A 6,588-nucleotide genomic window follows, 5' to 3' on the forward strand; every position below is an offset into this window, starting at 1 on the left:
CCATTCTTTATTTATTGATTATTTTTTTTTAACATTGTACTGCTATTGAGTGTCTTAACCCCTTAAGCTTTCTATTTGACCTATGTAGCAAGTTTTCAACCAATGACTCTCGAACCAGATAGCTTTAGGGTACTAAGTATAGAATATCTCTCGGATTTACTTGTTTGAATCAAACAGGCTACGAGTTAAAACTAGCTTTACAACAAGCTTTTTTATCCTTCATATCTTTTGACGTGAAACTCAATGCTTGCTTAGATAAAGAGGCCCAGTTACTCAATATGAAGTACTTGAAAACTCTCCTTTTTTTATATATATATGAAGAAATGTATAATTACCCTACACAAGTCCATAAGAAGTAAACTCTTCTTTGATGCTGATAGAAAAATTTAGAAATATTCAAAGAAAACTGTTTAAGTTCTAAACTTAACTCTTTATTGAGTTTTCTTAATACTTGATCCTTCGATATCTCACAAACTCTCTAATCTGTATATTAATTTTTTTTTAAATACTTGGTTTAACCCGATTTTTAAGTGTAATTAAGTGCTTAAATACTAAATACTAACTTGAGGACTTAAAAATTTTTATATTATTCTCTTCTCCTAACTTAATCGACATTGTCCTCAATGGAGTAGAAAAAATGAAGGATGCATATAAAGAGAAAGAAAAAGGAGAGATGCTACCTGATCAAGATATTTTTTTAAAATTGGTTCTCCCCCCAACTTAGCCAATATTGTCTTCAGATCCCTACAAAAGATACTAAGTAAGACTCGATTAATCTAAACAAAATACGAAAGATAACAAAAAACTAAAAATTAAAAACTGGATTGCCTTCCAGGAAGCATTAAGTTTACCATCTTCAGCCAGACCATGTCGATTCTTTCACCTACCCCATGTCAAATATTGGATTGACAAATTTCAATAGTTTTGGATTGCCAAGCTCAGGAAGATGGTCTATGATAAATTTTAGTATTTTATTATCAATCTTCAGAAAGTATTTTACATCTCTGTTCTTAATTTTAGAAAGATAATTCACAAACCCATTCACAGACCCTTGTTTGTTGAGAATTTTTTCTATTTATTCTTCTAAAATGCTCATGAATTGAGTTTTTGGATTAGGAGTTGAGTTTGAAGCACTGGGTGCTGAAAAGATATCACTTGATTTTAAATATATATACTTAGATGTGATCAAAGATGATTTCAGTTCTGGAGGAGGTGATGATTCTAGAGAAGAAGAATCGACTTTTAGGACTGAAAAAAATGGACTCTTGGTGAATTAGGTTAGGGTTAATGCAGGATGCTGGTTGGTTATTTTTGGGCTAAGGAAAGGTGATGAAATCTCCACCTTATCTTGTTATGGGTGTTGCCTTTAAATTGATTTGAGATAAATATACACAACCAATTTCAAATAAGGGGTTCTATGCAACTAAATTAGATGCATGAAATTAATGAAACTTGAAAGCTTACCTTGTCTCCAACGATTATAAAAAAAATCTAAAATGATGAATGCTTCTAACAATTAAGTTTCTACTCTTATCATGCAATTTTTATTAAGTTTATGTGGGTGAATTTTAGGTTAATTTGAAAAAAAAATAATAATTAATACTAAAAAAAATAGTTAGGGTTAGGGTTAGGATTGATCTCACCAAGCAAAAGTGAAAATTTGTATCTCTTTTTTTTTAATTTTTTTCTATAAAAAAAATCAAAAAGTTAGTAAGCTATATTTACAAGAAAATCAAAGAAATCAAACATTAAAATTGATGCCTTCCCGATAATGGCATCAAAAATTGATATGATCGCGATGTTGTCATTAGGACACTATGATTATCAATCTAATTCTGACTTCGATAAAAATTAAAAATATGTAGAAAATAGTGAGTCGATTGAATCCACAAAGAAAGCAGAATTTTGATTTGAAATCTTTGATTTTATAAAAATAAAATAAAATTTTGATGAAAGTAATTTAAGTCAAAAATAGAAATTAAAAGTGTAAAAAATAAATCTAGTACTAAGATCTACTATTTAGATCCTAACTTTTACTTGTAACAAAAATAAATAAAAAAATTTAAAATGCATAAAATAAATTGATACTAAGATCTACTAATTAGATCCTAGTATCTACTTGCAATAAAAATAAAATACAAGAATTTAAAGTGCAAAAAAATAAATTTTATATTAATTAAAATTAAAATTTAAGTATAAAAAATTTAATAAAATAAAAATAAAACTATAACAAAGATCTGAAGTTAATCAGTCTAGCCTCGTCGGAAAGATGGTTGATGATCTCTCCGCCTTCTTCGTACTCTGTAAAGCAACCGACTTTTCTTCTTCTTCCCTTTGGATTTTTAAAACTATATTATTTTTTCTTCTAATTTTTTCTTGCATTCTACTATTTTTTCTTCTCTTTAGATTTATTTTCGGATCTCCTATTTATAGATAAATTTTTACCTTTTTTTGGTAGCAAAACAAGTCCTAAACCCCTTAGAAAATGTATTATACTCGTATCATAAATTCTTGACGTCGAATCATCAATAAACCACTCAGATCAGCCCAAAATTCACCGTTTAAATCCTTATTAGGGTCGAAATCAATGCTGGCCATTGGATCGCACCTCGAATGAGATCTGGACCATCGATCAGTGCCCTTCATCTCCTATTCAAAGTCGAGAACCACCACAGCCATTGGATCGGATGATAGATTGAATTTGATCGTCCGATCGCATATTTTTCTTCCACCTCGCCCGTAGACCGCGCCTGTGGACTGGAAACTATTCTGTGGACTATGCTCTTGCTTCTGTGGACCGAGCGGTCGGTCCACCGTGCACCGAAGGTAATAAAAATTATTTTTTAAAATATTTTCGCTCGATTTTTACTTCGATTTTTGTCTAAAAAATTAAAAAAAATATGCATTAAATTTTTTAAATTTTTTTATTATTTTGATACTTAAATATATTCTAATTTCATATTTTTTAAATTATTTATTTTTACAAGAAAATCTAATTTTTTTTATGAAATTAAGTTTTTTAGAAGATGTTAGCACCATAAATTATCAAAAATATTTAAAATAAATATAAAAATATGTCACTTATCAAAGTCTTAACCTAGTAAGTCTTCTCATGAAGGCTAACTTGAATAGAATGACAAATATTTGCTCTCTCCTCTACCCAAGGCAGTCTCAAGAAAAAATCGATAGGAATATGACAGCATACCTGGAATTCGTCTAAATCATTTTAGTTCAAGACATATTTCTTAGCACTGAAATACTTCTTGAACCAAAGGTCACTAGCTCAGCACCACCAAAGCCATCAAAATGCTGGGATTATGCTACCAAAGTTAATCGATTGGTAGGGAGTTCTCCAATGATGCAGCCATGGTAGCCAAGGGAGATAGAGAAGAAAAGAAAGGGAAAGTGCTAAACTATGGAGGTTCACTAGAAAGAGCGATTAATGAAAGGAGGCTAGAGAAAGCAAGAAGAAGAGAGCCGAAGCTTCCGCCATGTGGAGAACCTCAAAAGATAGAGAAGCACTCACCAAATAGAGCAATTTGACTCAGGCTTCCACCCCTTGTATAGAGCTCTGAGCAGTGGTGATCACATTGCCTATTCAATTATCTGTCCATCAGCCACTGTATGTACATTTAGCATTTGGCGGTTAGGATACAATTATGAGAAGAAATGATTGTAGTGGCAAGAATCCTGCCTGTACACGTGATGCTTCGAAAACAGAACCAACTCTATGAAAACTTGTCAATTATTAAATGCAGCTTCTAGAAACATTGAGAGCTGATCTGATAGCTTGAATTTAGCTCGATTGGTTCACCAATGAGTAATGGCTATTTTCTTCGTCCAAGCCGAGCTAGCAAGCTCGAGCTCAAAAATAGAGGACAAATGATATATAGCTCGAATTAATCATCCGTAAAATCTTGGCTAGCTACTTAGCTTGCCAACTAGACAATGACATATGTCCTACAAAATTAACAGCTAATCAAATCTTTAAACAATCAATGCAAGTGATTACTGCTCAATGTGATCTTAATGTGCTCAAAAAGGAATACGTAACCGACCAAATCAGTAGATATGGAAAGTACCCAATCTTGGCATACCTAAACAAAATATCTTAACCACTTTGATCTATAGATAAGAAAAGAGCTCAACTATTCATCCACAAATGTATGATCCTAACTGCATAGATTTGCACCCTCTTTTCTATAAATACCGGATACGAAGATCCCCAAGTATGATAAGAAATTCTAAATGTCATACTATCATACTTCAATCTCTCTTTCATCTTTTCTGTTTTATCTCGAAAGTTTGCCTGAAGGATCCTTAATTGGACATGTTTCAATGACACTCTGATCATTTTCTATGATTGCATATTGCATATCAATCCAGCACTATACAATGCTCTTCCAACCCAACCGAGTAGGGCAGCCTCACTCATCAGCTCGTCCACCAATCACATTGGATTTTGAGCGGTAACAACGTTCATTTTTAAATTATACCTACTTTGATCAGCACTAAGCTCTTCGATGAGGCCAACCTATCTGTCTGATCAATGGCTGTTAATGAGCTGAATCCTTGTCCCCCTGTTTGATCGGTGGCTGATCATCACTACATTTTTGTCCAAGGCTTGTTGTTAGCCGCCTGGTCATCTAGATGGTACCAGCAAGTGGCTAATTCAGCCAGTGGAATCCTCACATGAGCCCACTGTTTGACTGGAATCCCAGGCTGGCATGGAAGACAAACATTTAGTCTATGCCTGTATGGTGGGGTGCCTTCTTAAAATATCTTCATTTAAGCTTGATGATAATAGAAGCCAATCATGTAGAGGAAGAATCCAGGAGCTCTGCATTGATGGCAATGAAGACTTCCAATGCACCACAAAATTATTTGTAGACCAAGTTAATTAAGCCACAGACTGTTTATAGGCCAATGCAACTTGTCCCATCAACATGATATTTCAGTATTAAATTTCATTTCTAGGAGCCAGACTGAGGAAAATTCCATGATCATGCCTTTCCTTCCCGTGGTAAGTTAGAAATGTTCAAATGGTTTGCTCACATGGACTAAATGTGTTTAACGAGGCATTAAGAATAGTTAATATATGAGGGGTTGGTTAGTTGCATAAATACTTGATGCCTTGTTGGTCAAGTTGAGGCATCCTTGCATTTGAAGGCACAAAGTTGAATTTTTTGGGAGCCCATGTGAGGAGCGGGCATGCATGTGTGAGTCCCTAGGTAAGAATGTTGACAAGGTTGTTTTCAGCTTTCAGCTCATGGGACCAATAAAGTAGGAAGCTTGGCAACTTGGTACTAGAGTTTTGAAGTCAAGGGCTGTTTGGTTGTCAACTTTCATCAAAAATAGGTTTACATGAAACCTAAATTAGTTCAGTGTTATGAAGATGCTTCTTTTGTTGATTTTCCCAAAAAAAAAGGTATTGAAAATCTGATCAGTCGTAAAATCAGAAAAATGAGTATTATGAATAACAAATATCTCCATTTCCTGGTTAAGCATGTTTTGTGTAAAGTCAATTTTAAGATTATCTATTAATACAATTCACATTCTTTTTGATACAATTGATATCATTCACATTACAAATTAGTCATGGACAAAGCTTTGCTCCTCAGGCAGGTGCCAAACCACACTAAAAGTTGTCAAAACCAAGCAAGTTATGTGCCTTCAAAAGAAGAATAGCTCAGGCATTTCACAGAGTTATTTGCATCCATAGCTAACCTAGTTAGGATGTCATGTGGCTTATAGTCCATGGCACTTAATTTTGGAAGTGTTGTGTCGATAATATTTTTTTAATTAAATTCCTGAGATCAGTTACCAAGTCCATTTGGCTGACATCATCTGATGGTTAATGGAACAGGCAAACAAATTAATTGCCTATTTCAAGGAGCACTTGTAAGGAGTTTATCTATAGCACCCTTTCCTTCTCACACTATAAGCCCTCAAGCTACTTTACATTGACTGAAACAAAGAGAGGAGAAGATTTAGTTTGGTAGTGTCTTGCATATCCATCATCAGATTGTCATTTCCTCTACGATAGCTATCGAGTTACACATGCCCACCGCATCAGATGTTCTATTTCCTTTTCATCTTTTTATATGTATAAAGAATTTGAGTTCCTTTCTCATGTAACTGAATAATCCAATTTCAAAATGCTAGCATCATCGGTCTAGCTGTTCAAATATGGGTGCTTAGAATTTTAATTAATTTTATCACAAGTTTTGTGAGGAACAAGTGGTGTGTTTGCTACTGCTAAGGTATGACAGTCAACATCTTTCATGCAAAGAGGGACACCAACTTATTGTCAATCAGAAAACTAGTCAAAAGATTATGTGATGTAAATCCTAAGCTGTCTCTAGCATTTACATCAGGCATGGATGTAAATCCTGATTTGATTATGATTTTTTTAATTTACTGATTTAATTTGAAATCTTGATGTGATTAAAATTTTCTTAGTTTGCTGATTTGATTTCATTTAATTTTTTTTATTTATAGAATTTTATATTTATTTTAGATATTTTCTTATTTTGTTGAGATATATTGCTTAATTTTACTACTTTCTAATTGTAAAGCTATAAGTCT

This window comes from Elaeis guineensis, chromosome 11, assembly GCF_000442705.2.
Source record: "Elaeis guineensis isolate ETL-2024a chromosome 11, EG11, whole genome shotgun sequence".
In the NCBI taxonomy this organism is placed as follows: domain Eukaryota; kingdom Viridiplantae; phylum Streptophyta; class Magnoliopsida; order Arecales; family Arecaceae; genus Elaeis; species Elaeis guineensis.